At 49.5% G+C, this 11,670-nt stretch overlaps 1 protein-coding gene across 5 annotated transcripts in view; it reads left to right on the top strand.

The window, feature by feature from the left end:
- The first annotated feature begins 624 nt into the window (after window positions 1-624).
- Slc38a1 (solute carrier family 38 member 1) overlaps window positions 625-11,670 on the top strand; it is a 67,919-nt gene continuing 56,873 nt past the window's right edge. Inside the window, exons 1-2 of one of the 5 annotated variants that reach the window (XM_036207832.1) lie at window positions 625-1,088; window positions 1,286-1,369. The gene's annotated coding sequence lies outside the window, so the exon portion shown is untranslated. The other 4 variants (XM_036207833.1, XM_036207835.1, XM_036207831.1 and 1 more) reach the window with 4 other exon arrangements.

Raw genomic sequence — 11,670 nt, 5'->3', positions numbered from 1 at the left:
CCTTCGGGAATCTCAACCCGGCGCCAGTATCTGAAGAAAAGCCTCTTCTTTGTTAAAATTTATTAATGGCCCAGACTGGGGAGTCTCTCACCGGACCCGTCACAGGATCCATCCGTGTGAGAGGGGCTTAGGCTTCCATCCTGCCGATTCCCGGTGGTGGTGGTGGTCTCATTGGCTGGCTCGCAGGTGGGATTTCCTGTCGCCATTTTAAGAAGAAGCGACTGTGCCAGCAGCCAGTGCCTAGTCAGTTAAGGGGCTGCACCTCAGACAAAGAGTGGGGCAGGAAGAGGAACCCGAGACTGGTGCGGCTTGCACCCTGTTCCCCTTCCCTGGCCCACCAAGGGTAGAGTCACGTGGCTGGGGCATCAGGGCCATGGGCGCAGACCCCTTGGGCCATTGTTACACCCAGCGCCCTAAGGGGTCCCCAGCGCTGCTCTGGGTGGGTGGGTGGGGGACTGCAGGTGTCGCAGTGGGAGAGGGGAGGTGCCTTAGCCCGCTGGCTCGGGACACCAGGTTTCCAAAGGTGTCCCTGCGTCCTACAGCCCGCCAACGCCTCGGGGTCGCAGGGCTACCCTCACGCTGCGCCCTTCCCACAATGCAACTCCGCTCTCTGCGGCCCTGGCGTACCCCAAGAGACAGCCCCCCGCCACCGCCTGGGCGAGTGATCTGCTCCACCTCCAACCCCGAGGGTGCGGGTGCCGCAGCTGTGGCCCCAGCTGAGCCCCCCGGGAGGGCGCGGGCAGGTGCTGGGCGGCGGTGCAGCCTCGGCTCGCTGGGGCAGCATCTGCGCGCCGCTCTCGCTCATCCGCTCGCACTGCACTTCCTGGATGCTCGGTCCCCGCCAACGAGGGTCGGCCCCGCTGTCGTCCTCCAACCTGGGAGAGAGGCGCGAAGGTGCGGCGACCAGCAGCGGCATGTGACCCACAGCTCTCCGCCGCACGCAGCTCAGCTCGCAGGGCGCACGGGCAGGGAGGGATGATGGTCTGAAAGGCCGAGCTCCCGTCCCCAAACTGCAGAAGCAAAAGGGCGCCGCGCCCCGCGGTAGCCAATGAGTCAGGCTGGAGCCCCTCCGCGCCGGGCGTGTGGATGTAAGTGTGAGGCTGGCGGGCAGAGTGTGGGTGGGGGGGAACTCTGATGCAATCAGCCCCGGGAGGAGGAGAGCCAGGGAGAGCCGCGCGGCCACGCCACTCTGCCTGAAGGTCGCCCGCAACCCGGCCCTTCACCTTCCTCCGAAACCTCCTCCCCGCCCAGCGTTGCTGACGAGGGGCCACCTTTCCCTAGCCAGACCTTGACACAAAGGACACCTAACTGCGGGGGACAGCCTGGAAGGGCGGACACTTTGGCGGCGCCTTTCCCTTTATTTCTCGAGGTAAGGTGCGTTCGGAGGGCAGTGGGAGCGGCGGCGTGGAGGGAAGGGGAGGCGGTAATGCGGACAGCCTCCATGTCTCGGGGACCTGGGCAGAGCGCGGCGGTGCCTTCCTTTCTAGAAGGCAGAGTCCGGTGCCCTTCCCGGAACGCAGGGACTCCAGATGCTACCGTTGTGTACAGTGGCTTACTTTTTGGACTTGTTTTCATGGTGGTGGAGTATGGCACCAGATCGGGTTCCCTTTTCGAGGTTTAGGGACCAAGCATGCGATGCGAGGGATAGAAGGTACACCGAGGAGTGAGTGAGTCCAGTCTATGTCTCGGGCCTGCCCTGGAGCCCGGCTGCCCAGCGCGGTAAACAGGTGCACGTTGGATGCACCTCCACGGGCTCAGCCCCTGGCTCTGCTCGGATTAGTGGGAGGATGCTGGCAGTGACTCACTTTCCTCTCCCGCCCTGGAGGTCCTTTCCAGAATGAAGAGCCGGTGATAGGCTACTTCCTTTGCCAGAGCCGGGTCCACTGGGGCGGGAGAACAAAAGGCCACTGCTTGCGCAGGACCCAGAGCCTGGTGCCCTGGTCTCCCCTCCCCCGCACCTGGCCCCACACGTTGCGGCAAAAGGCTTTAATCCGGCCGGCTCCACGCGGGGAGGAAAACGCTCCCAAGATCTCTTTGCTACTCGCCCTCACCCACCAGACAGCCCGGTTCTGGGCGCGGGGTTCCTCCGCACCCTTGTGAACAGCACGCGGTTCCCGGCGCATCGCATCGCCGGCCGCCGGGTTTTTCCGGCCCCAGTGTGCTCGCACTAGACACGAGTGCATATGGCGGCAAAAGGAATTTCGCGGTAAGCGCGTCACGCCGTGGACTGCCTTTCACAAACTGCCTCCGGCCGAGGAAGGTAGTGCTTACTCCAGCCCTTTGTGTCTCGCTCTGCGGCGTGGACCCGGCTTTCGCTAGCCTGTTCCATCGGTGGAACACACACTGACTGGCTTTGGGGATCGCGTGCTATTCTCAGCCGGATAGACGGTGTTGTACGTGGAAGAGAGGAAACGACCCACTGCTAGGAAACGGTATGCATTTCCAAGATCTGACACCTCCGTGTGTTTCTTTTCTTTTCTTTTTTTTTTTTTAACTTAGAATAGAATAGGGGGGAATAAATGTATGGTTTGCAGAACGCAGGGCCAGCAAGGCTGTAATTTGTCACCTTGATAAAAGAAACAGTGCTACACTCGTGCTTTTTCTGACGTCAGAAGGACAACGGAAATAAAACCTGAGCTGGCTGGCCTCATTGTCAAATAACTCACCCTATAGGAAACTGGCAAGTCCCGCCGCCCGATCTGGTATGGTCTCGCGACCTCTGCCTTCAAATGACTCAAATGACTTTGCTGTTCAGTTACTTAAATTCTCAGTGTGTGGCTGAAGGCAACGGAGAAGCGGCCTAGTTTGATGGAGGTATTAATCTTAACAGGGCTGTCTTTTTTTTTTTTTAAACCAGGTGCTGAATTTAGTGCATGCTGTGTAGCAGACAGCAACTAATCAGATCAAGTTCCGGCTCCCTTGCCGTGTCCATTCTCAACAGGAAACAGGCTATGGGTGAACGCATACAGAAATGCCAGGTGTTCAGGCCGGGAAGAAGTGAGAGGGGATCATGAGACCTGAGGATTCTTGAGATAGGACAACCCATTAGGAGGGGTTGTGTGAGGGATGACACGTGTCTTCCTTTCTTAATGAGGAGTGTGGATCCGTTATGGGAATAATTAGGGGAAGACTTTCAGGAGAAATAGTGCTTACGGTATCCGGGGTTGACTATAATTCAGCAAGATAGATAAGTAGATCTAAAGATACTTTTGAGTCTTTGAACTTTGGTTGTTTATGGATAGTTTTACCGTGCTTCATGACCTGAGACTATGATGAGAGGAACCATGGCATCTGCTTCCGTGCTCATTCAGTCTTTCCTCCTCCAGTGCCAGGGATCGAGGGATTGCTTAATCAATTCTTGCTGGATTGCGACCTTGGCCAGGCAGCTCACCCAGCCCTTTAACGATACCGTAGATCATCTCTCCTTTTCCGTATCCGGTAACCTGTTTCTCTTCCTTGAAACATTGCAGTCTTTCTGCTCTGCTCTGCTTTTTACCACAGTCCCCACTTTTGAGCAGAAACTGGGCCATTGAAACGGCCCCCACTTGTCATTTTGTCTGCAAATGTGCAAGCCCACCGAGTAGATTCTTGGGGTGTAGGAATTGTGCAATGGGAGGTGCCTTGAAGTGAAGACACAGCATGGTTAGGCGTGAGGGAGTCGGCTGAGGCAATGGAACAGCTGCCCAGTTGTTCCTGTCTATGCTAAACGCTGCTGCCTCAGCTCAGTCTGGGCACTTTCAGGGTCTTACATTTTCTTCTGTTTTTAAAATTGCTTGCGCTTTTGTAAGGCCTTCGCTCTCCAGTGAGTTCCCACTTGCCTACAGATAAAATCTGAATTCCTTTGCCAGGTGCCCAGAACGTCTGACCCATCACCTCTTTGCATCTCCGCCAAATGACATTCTCTTTCTCCTCAGGCACGATGCAAATCCACCCCGCCCCTAGGTACTTTTCTGCCTCGATGGTGATGTAGCTTCCAGATGAGAATGCCTACTGAAATCTTGTGTATTTGTGACAGCCTAGCCCGGGCGCTATTTTTCTGCCCTTTAGAAGTGCTTAGTGACCACCTTCAGTGACATTTTCATAAGATCTGTCAGTTTCATTAGATGGTAAGGCTTAGCAGCCCCGGGAACATGGGGCCAATTTGTTGAGTTTCTCTGCACTTCAGGATTTTCCCCCTCACTTATTAAATGAGCTGATGCTGGTGGTAGTTATTGAGTTATTGTAGAGGTTTACTCAAGATGGTGGAGATGAGGTTACTCACACATTCTTATTTGTACCATTTGGTGGCTTGGTTATTGATTTTCTGGGGATGATGGGTTTCAAGCCAGACATTAATGGAGGAATTCAGTTATTGAGAAGCCAGTATGGCATGGGGGTAGGGTGGGGTGGGGTGGTAGGTAGCTCAGTGAGAGACTCGCTTCCAGTGAGGTTGAAGTAACCTGTGGGCAACTCAGTCAACAGGTTGAGACCTCACTGTCCCCATCCAGAGTTGGAAAGATACAGTGAGAACCAGCCGGGAGACTCTGTGGACAAGTCACTACCAATGGAAGGCGTGGAGACGGTGTTAGTGCTTCTCAGCCCAGCTCCACAGTTGACTCAGCCTGTGTCTTTGAAACTCTACCAGTGCATGTGTGGACTCCATCTCCAAAAACAGATCAGCCAGGAGAATGAAAAGGAAACAAAACCCCAAGGGGAGAGACGAGTCTGTCGTGGTTTAGATTGAAAGCAGAACACACAAACCGAGCATCAGAGAGTACACAAGGGCGGCGCGTGTTGCCTGGTGAAATCTTAGCAATGTGAAGCTACACGAGCTCGCCTGGCTTTTCCCTTTGATTTTTATTAAACCATCCAGTTGCTGACATCATGGGGCCTCGGCCTCAGGTTACAAATGCGTGGCCTGTATTATTCCCAGGCCTGGAGGCCCTTCCAGCGAGACAGCCAGGCTCACGTGAAGGTGTAATGTGAGGATCTCAGTTTCCATCCCTTGTAGTGATGGAGGAGACAGGAAAAGGAAAGGAAAGGGGCAGGTGGCCTGAGGTGTGGAGGGAGAGGGGCTGATGGGAGAGGTCAGAACTGGGAAGAGTAGGCTTCAACTTGTTCTTGTTTTTGTTGTGGTTGCAAACTGGTGGGTGCTAGTGGGCACAGCTTGTGTGAGTTGCACTTCTGAGATTATTTGGAGTTAATTGCTGGATAAAAATTAGGATGTCACTTCACACATGGATTTCTAGCATTCCTTTTAAAGAATGTCAGTGGGTCCGGTGGCGCATGCCTTTAGTTCCAGAGCTCTAGAGGCAGAGGCAGGATGATCTCTGTGAGTTTGAGGCCAGGATTGGTCTACAGAGTGAGTTCTAGGCCAGCCAAGGCTATTCGATAAGACCCTATCTCAGACTAAACAAAACCCTAAAAATCCGGTTTATTCCTGCTGCAGGTTGGAGGGACCTGAGTAAGACTAATGTTCTCGAATTCTGCGAGCATACGCTGTAGTGTTCATCTCCCTTGCCTGCCTGGGCACACTAGCTGTATTTGATCTAGTCTTTAATCTCAATCTGTGGATCTGAAGGCTGGCTTCCCATTAGATCTCCCCGAGAGCTCTTAAAATACACATGGTGTATTAGACCCCTGGTGTTACAGACCCATGGTGTGTGAGGTCACTCTTTATCTCTGATTTTCTTTCTTTCTTTAAAGTTTCCTGGTCGGTTCCTTGTCCAGCTGGAATGACAGCTACTAGTCTTGAGTGGGCAGTTGAGAAGCTGCTCCATAGGTTCGTCTGCTTAGTTAACGTTGACCTGTAAACAGCCAGATCAACCAGAGGGTGTGAGAACTGGGAGAAATCTTGAAGAACATCAGTTCCTTCAACCTCCAGTGACCCACATAGAAAAAAAGGAATTGTTCACTTTCTGCGCCATCATGTGATTTTTTTTTTTTTTTTTTAAACCGGAGCTGAGGACTGAACCCAGGGCCTTGCACTTGTGCTTGCTAGGCAAGCGCTCTACCACTGAGCTAAATCCCCAACCCGTGGTTTTTATTTTTAATTTAGCGTATTTAATTTTTTATTTAAGAATTTTTTTTTATTCATTTTACATACCAACCCCAGATTCTCCCTCTCATTCCTCCTCTTGCTCCTCACCAGCCTCCCGACCCCACCCCACTCCCCATCCCCTCCTCCGAAAGGGTAAGGCTTTTTGAAGGGCCAGGTGTCTTGGGGACTTTTTCCTCTTTTCAGATTGAGGTACATATTTAAAGATATCTTCGTCGAAATGATCCACTTTTCACATGCTACTTTGTGGTGCTTTTAATCCCTCTACAATTGTGTCTTTCCTAGGGTATTTTGTTAGTACTTGACATCGGAGCTCAACTGGGGGTTAGAAACAACACAATTTATTGCCTGCTGCTTCCGTGATCAGAAATGTCAACACACCAAAACACACGTATGCGGAGAGTCACGCTTTTCTTTAGAGTTCTGAGTTGTTTCTGACTCCATATGTTTTGTAGTGATTCTAGAAACCCATGTAATTATTCAGTTAATGGGAGTGTAAGTTGTATTACTGCTCACACTGGTGTATTCCCTGTTCTCATGAAGTTAGACTTCAAATGTTGATTTATTATATCGTTATTATTATTTTACAGTAGTATAGACTCCGTTTTCCCACAGCCAACGTTACATATTGGCTTCACTTCCGGAGTTTGTATCTCAAGGAAATCAGTACCATTTTGAAACATGCAAATGTGGATATTAGTTCACAGATAACGTAGCTTGGGCATATTGAGAGCAGGAACTTGGGTGATACTGTGGGGACCTGGACAGTCATAGAATGGAGCAGTAGGATCGGGTACGGGACACCACAGGTAGAGTGCAGTGGGCAGTTATCCCTATGTCCCCAGTGACTGGCGGGGCTCGTTCTGGGTGAGCCTTCTGTAACACTGGGTTGGCACTTCATCAGCATGCTGCCATTTTGAGCCAGATCCCATCCCCCTTTGCTGTGGAGGTTTAGAGCCATTTCTAGCCTGGTCTACTGAAGCCTGCAATGACCCCTCATACATGATAACTAGGAACATCTCCAGAATTTGCTAAATATCTCCTGATGGGCAAAGTTGCTCCTGCCTGAGACAGATAGCTTTGATACACTTTCTTTGGACTTTTTGAAACAACATGGAATATCCTAAACGTTCCAGCACAGTGGCAGGATATGATCCAAACACCTTCGATTATGTTGCGCTCTATGGTTTTAAGTGTATTTTCATACCTGTCCCATCCAGATTCAACATGAAGGAACAAGTTCATGAAGGTCAAGCAGGGCTGCCTGTGCCTCTTCACACTCTTGTTTTGATTTCTCTTTTCTGGAGAATTTGTGCTTGTTAGGATCACTGTCTGCAGATTTAACTTAAAAAAACAAAACAAAACAAAAAACTTCCATCGTCTTGAGTGTTAACGAATGTCTACTATGCTCTGTACCTATGAAGTCTGTGTTACCTTGATACCTCTCCCCATCAAACTGAAATTGAAAAACAAAAACGAAAACAAAACATTATTAAAATATGGATCCTGATCTAAGCTGACGAGTAATCAGCATAACAGATATATATGTATGAATTCATCACAAATAAATAACCACAGGTTGGCCACTAGAGAAGCTTTTACAGAAGAGGTTGACTTGACAGTCTTAGAAAAAGCAAGCAACACAGGCTTTGAGGACAAGGTCCTGTTTGAGTTTGCACATGCGTGATGGAAAGTGGGGAGAGCGTGGACAGGGCCCAGTGGGAACTGCATGGGAGCAGCCCCACTGCAGGAATGCAGAGGCCCAGCACAGTGGAAGGGGAAGTAAACAGAGGGCCAGGAGCGATGGGGCTTCTAATGCCAGGCTCCAGAAATCACGTCTGTGTACATTTGGAACTGTCACGGTCTGCGGTGGGGGGAAGAGAAAGATGCAAGGCAGATGTTTTCCAGAAGAATCCTGGGGCAAGCGGAGGGCCCCAGAGGTGGCGTGGAGGGAAGGTGGGAGAGGTAGCATTGTGCAGGTGACTGATTCGATGGGGTGTCTTAAAGTGACACACACAGCTGCCGTGAAAAAGTGAAAAGGTTGGAAGTTTGACTGAGGACGGGTGATGTGTTCCGCTTCCGTTCTGCCGTGGCTGTGGTGACAGCAGACATCTGTGTGGACAGGTCCAGCAGGCAGCTGGAGACTTGAAGAATGTATGGAAATTTCTGAGCAGGAAGGAGCTGACAGAGCTGCTCTCCTCCCCCACCCCACCCCTCTCTTTTTACAGATTAAAAAACAAACCACGTTTTGTGTGGAGGGTCATGGTCATCATCAAGCAGAGTTTAGAAGGGAAATCCCTTGTCTTGTTACAGTATAGCACAGGGATTCTAGTCTATAGTGAGAGACTGGGAAAGGAGACCTGGAAGGTGCTGTGGGATGAAACCTCACACTCCATGGGAGTTTGGAATGTGCAGAGAGCTGGAAGAGCAGGGTCAGAGAATGGCCCCTGCCCTTAGGGCAGGCGGAGGAAGGCAGCTGGTAAGCAACTAAAAAGAGGTCAGGAGTCAAAGAGAAAGAAGGCCTAGGAAAGCCATTTGCTTTGATGAGGAAAGTCATTTTAGCTTGCCAGAACCAGGCAGGCACTGTTCGTAACTACGATGCATGGCTAAACCATGGCATTTATGACTGTGCCCACCAGCGGATGTCAGCTTGCCCAGCTGTGGTCATCTGGGAAGAGGGATCTTAATTGGGAAAAGGCCTACATAAGTTGGCCTATAGGCAAGTCTTTTGCGCATTTTCTTGATTACTGATTGATGTGCAAGGACTCAGCCACTCCTGGACAGGTAGTCCTGGGTTATATAAGAAAACAGGCTGAGGAAGCAGTGGAGAGCAAGCCAGTAAGTTCCTCTGTGGCTTCTGCTCGGTGCCTGCCTCCAGGTTCCTGTCTTGACTTTCCTTCGTGATGGACTGTGGTCAGGATATGCATGCTGAAATAAACCCTCTCCTCCTCAAGTTGCTTTGGGTCATGGTGTTTTATCACAGCAACAGAAACCCTAACTAAGACAATAACTATACGAGCAGGTAATGTTATATCAAATGAGGAGGATAATAGTGTATCTTTATCTCCTAGATGGGGAAGTGAGGAAAGAGAACTTAACCTGGCATGGCATAGCTCCTATATGGTGGAGCAAGAATTTGCTGGTCAAACATGGCGGCATCAACGGATTAGGGAAGATGAGGGCAGGTATGTCAGAGGTAGTTGGAAGGGAAGAAGAGCATCTCCGGACAGGTTACATGGCAGGTACCGTGTTCTGAGAGTGCAGGACAGAAACCAGGAGACCAGAGAGGATGGATGATACATGGTCCTATGAAGCGCCAACGATTGGCGTTGGGCTGGTCTGGGACCTTAGACGAGAGGAAACAGCCTGTTTCTGAGATGTGCTAGCTCTCACTCTTGGTCTCAAAGACCATTTTTATTCTTGCCCGTCTCCCAAGGACCCCAAGTTTTAAAGATTTCGATGGTCAACATTAAACTTTTAATTGAAGGATCCCATGCGCCCTCATGCTTAGATATTTGTTTTGTTTACATTTAGAGTGTGCACGTGTGTGCATGAGCAGTGCCAGGTGTGGTGCCATGGCATGCATTGGAGAGTCGGAGGACAGCTTTGAGAGTAAGTTTTCTCCTTCCACCATGTAGCTCCTGGGTTCAGACTCAGGTCATTGGGCTTGGCAGCCGGTCCATCTGCCTAGCCATCTTGCCTGCCCTAGATCTCTAAGTTTTTTTTTTTTTTTTTAAGATTTGCTTTTATTGTTTAATTATGTGTATTGTGTGTTTGTGTGTGGGTAAGTGCCTGTGTGAGTGCAGTGCCCTGGGAATCCAGAAGAGGGTGTCACATCCCTTGGAGCTGTGTCCCGACATAGGCCCTTGGATCTGAACTCAGAGCCTCTGTTAGAGTGGAAAATGCTCTTAACTGCTGGGTCATCTCTTCAGCCCCAGATCTTTGATTTTGTTTGCTTGTTTGTTTGTTGTGGTTTGCTTTGAGATAGGGTCTCACTGTGTAGCACTGGCTGGGCTCACTCACTATGTAGACAAGCTGGCTTGCAGCAGACCTCTGCCTTGGCCTCCCTGTGCTGAGATTACAAAGTGTGCCCCTATTCTGGGCTCATAATGATCAGAGTCTGTGTAATAGTTACTATTGGTTGGCTGTCTACTGTGTTGTTGTTTTTTTTTTCTTGTTTATTTACCCAGTGATATGTGACATTATTAACTACAACCTTGGATTATTACATTTAGATAAGATAACCCAACTAAAAGATGGGATATATCACATATATATGTTACAATGTCATATAAGATGACATTATAGTTAACTTGTTTAGCCTATCTGAGGCCTTTTGAAATAGACCCATGTAGCATTTGGATACTTATCACTATAGTGTTAGTGCAGAGATCTGGGACTCTCAAGTGTGTAAACAGGCTCAGCTTGTGATGATAAGAGACAATCAGGAAGAATAAGGCCATTGTTTGGCTATCTGTCTGCCTGTGCTTGTCTGTCTGTCTCTCAGTACATGTGCGTGTGTGTGTGTGTGTGTGTGTGTGTGTGTGTGTGTGTGTGTATGTGTGTGTATGTGTATGTGTGTATGTGTGTGCGCGTGTGTTACTGTTTCTGCATCCATCCGTCGGCGGACACATCCCTGGTTTGGGGGTCTTGTCTATTAGAATAATGCTGCAATGAACATGTGAGTGCGGATATCCTCAAGAAGTGGTGATTTCATTTCCTTTGGGTGTGTGCCCAGAAGAGGGATTGCTGGGTCATATGGTGGTTCTATTTTTAATTTCTTTAGAAATTGCAATGTAAGTTTCCACCTACAGTGTACAAGGCCTCTCCCTCTCCACACCCTCACTGACACTTGTTATCTCTTTGAGTTTTTGCTGAGCACCATCCTAATGGGTGTGAGGTTGTACCTCCTCTGTGGTTTTGATTTGCATCCCCAGTTACTAGTGGTACTGAGTACTTTTCATGTATCTGGTATCTATTGGCATGTCCTCTTTGGTAACACTCCCTTAAACTGCTGACTTAGTTAGCTGTTATAGTTGATTCCAGCTGTTGACCTAGGATGCCTACCAGGTGCTGAGCTTGGATACCTATGATCACATTAGCTCTTCATAATAAAAACAAACCAGCAGGAGCTGGAGAGGTGGCTCAGCAGTTAAGAGCACTGGGTGCTCTTCCAGAGGACCCAGGTTCCATTATCAGAACCCACAAGGCAACTCACGACCACCTGTGATACCGAGCTAGCCAGACACTGCATCTTTGCACTAAGCATATTAGTACGTAGTGCCTCACATCCTCCTCCAGTCTAAGAAACACAATTCACGTCCTGATCTCTCCAGGTTCTTTTTATCTCTCCTCCTTTTTCTTGTCTTTCCTTCATTTCTTCCTCATGCATACAGTACATGCACATGCATATTTCAGAAATCTTCCTGGATTTTATCTCTGTTCTCTTAGTTTGATCTCTGTCATGCAAAATGTTTTATGGCATACCAACATCTTATGTAGGATGGCCTTGCGTGCATAAGCAGGTTCCGGGTGACTTAAAGGCAGATGAGTTTATTTGTGTATTCCCTCCTCTGATACATAACACAGTGCAGTCTTTGTATTTTACTTTAGTGCTGTGCTAAAATGTACCG

Source organism: Onychomys torridus, chromosome 16 (assembly GCF_903995425.1).
Source record: "Onychomys torridus chromosome 16, mOncTor1.1, whole genome shotgun sequence".
NCBI lineage: Eukaryota > Metazoa > Chordata > Mammalia > Rodentia > Cricetidae > Onychomys > Onychomys torridus.
This window is presented reverse-complemented; position numbering and strand designations above follow the sequence as displayed.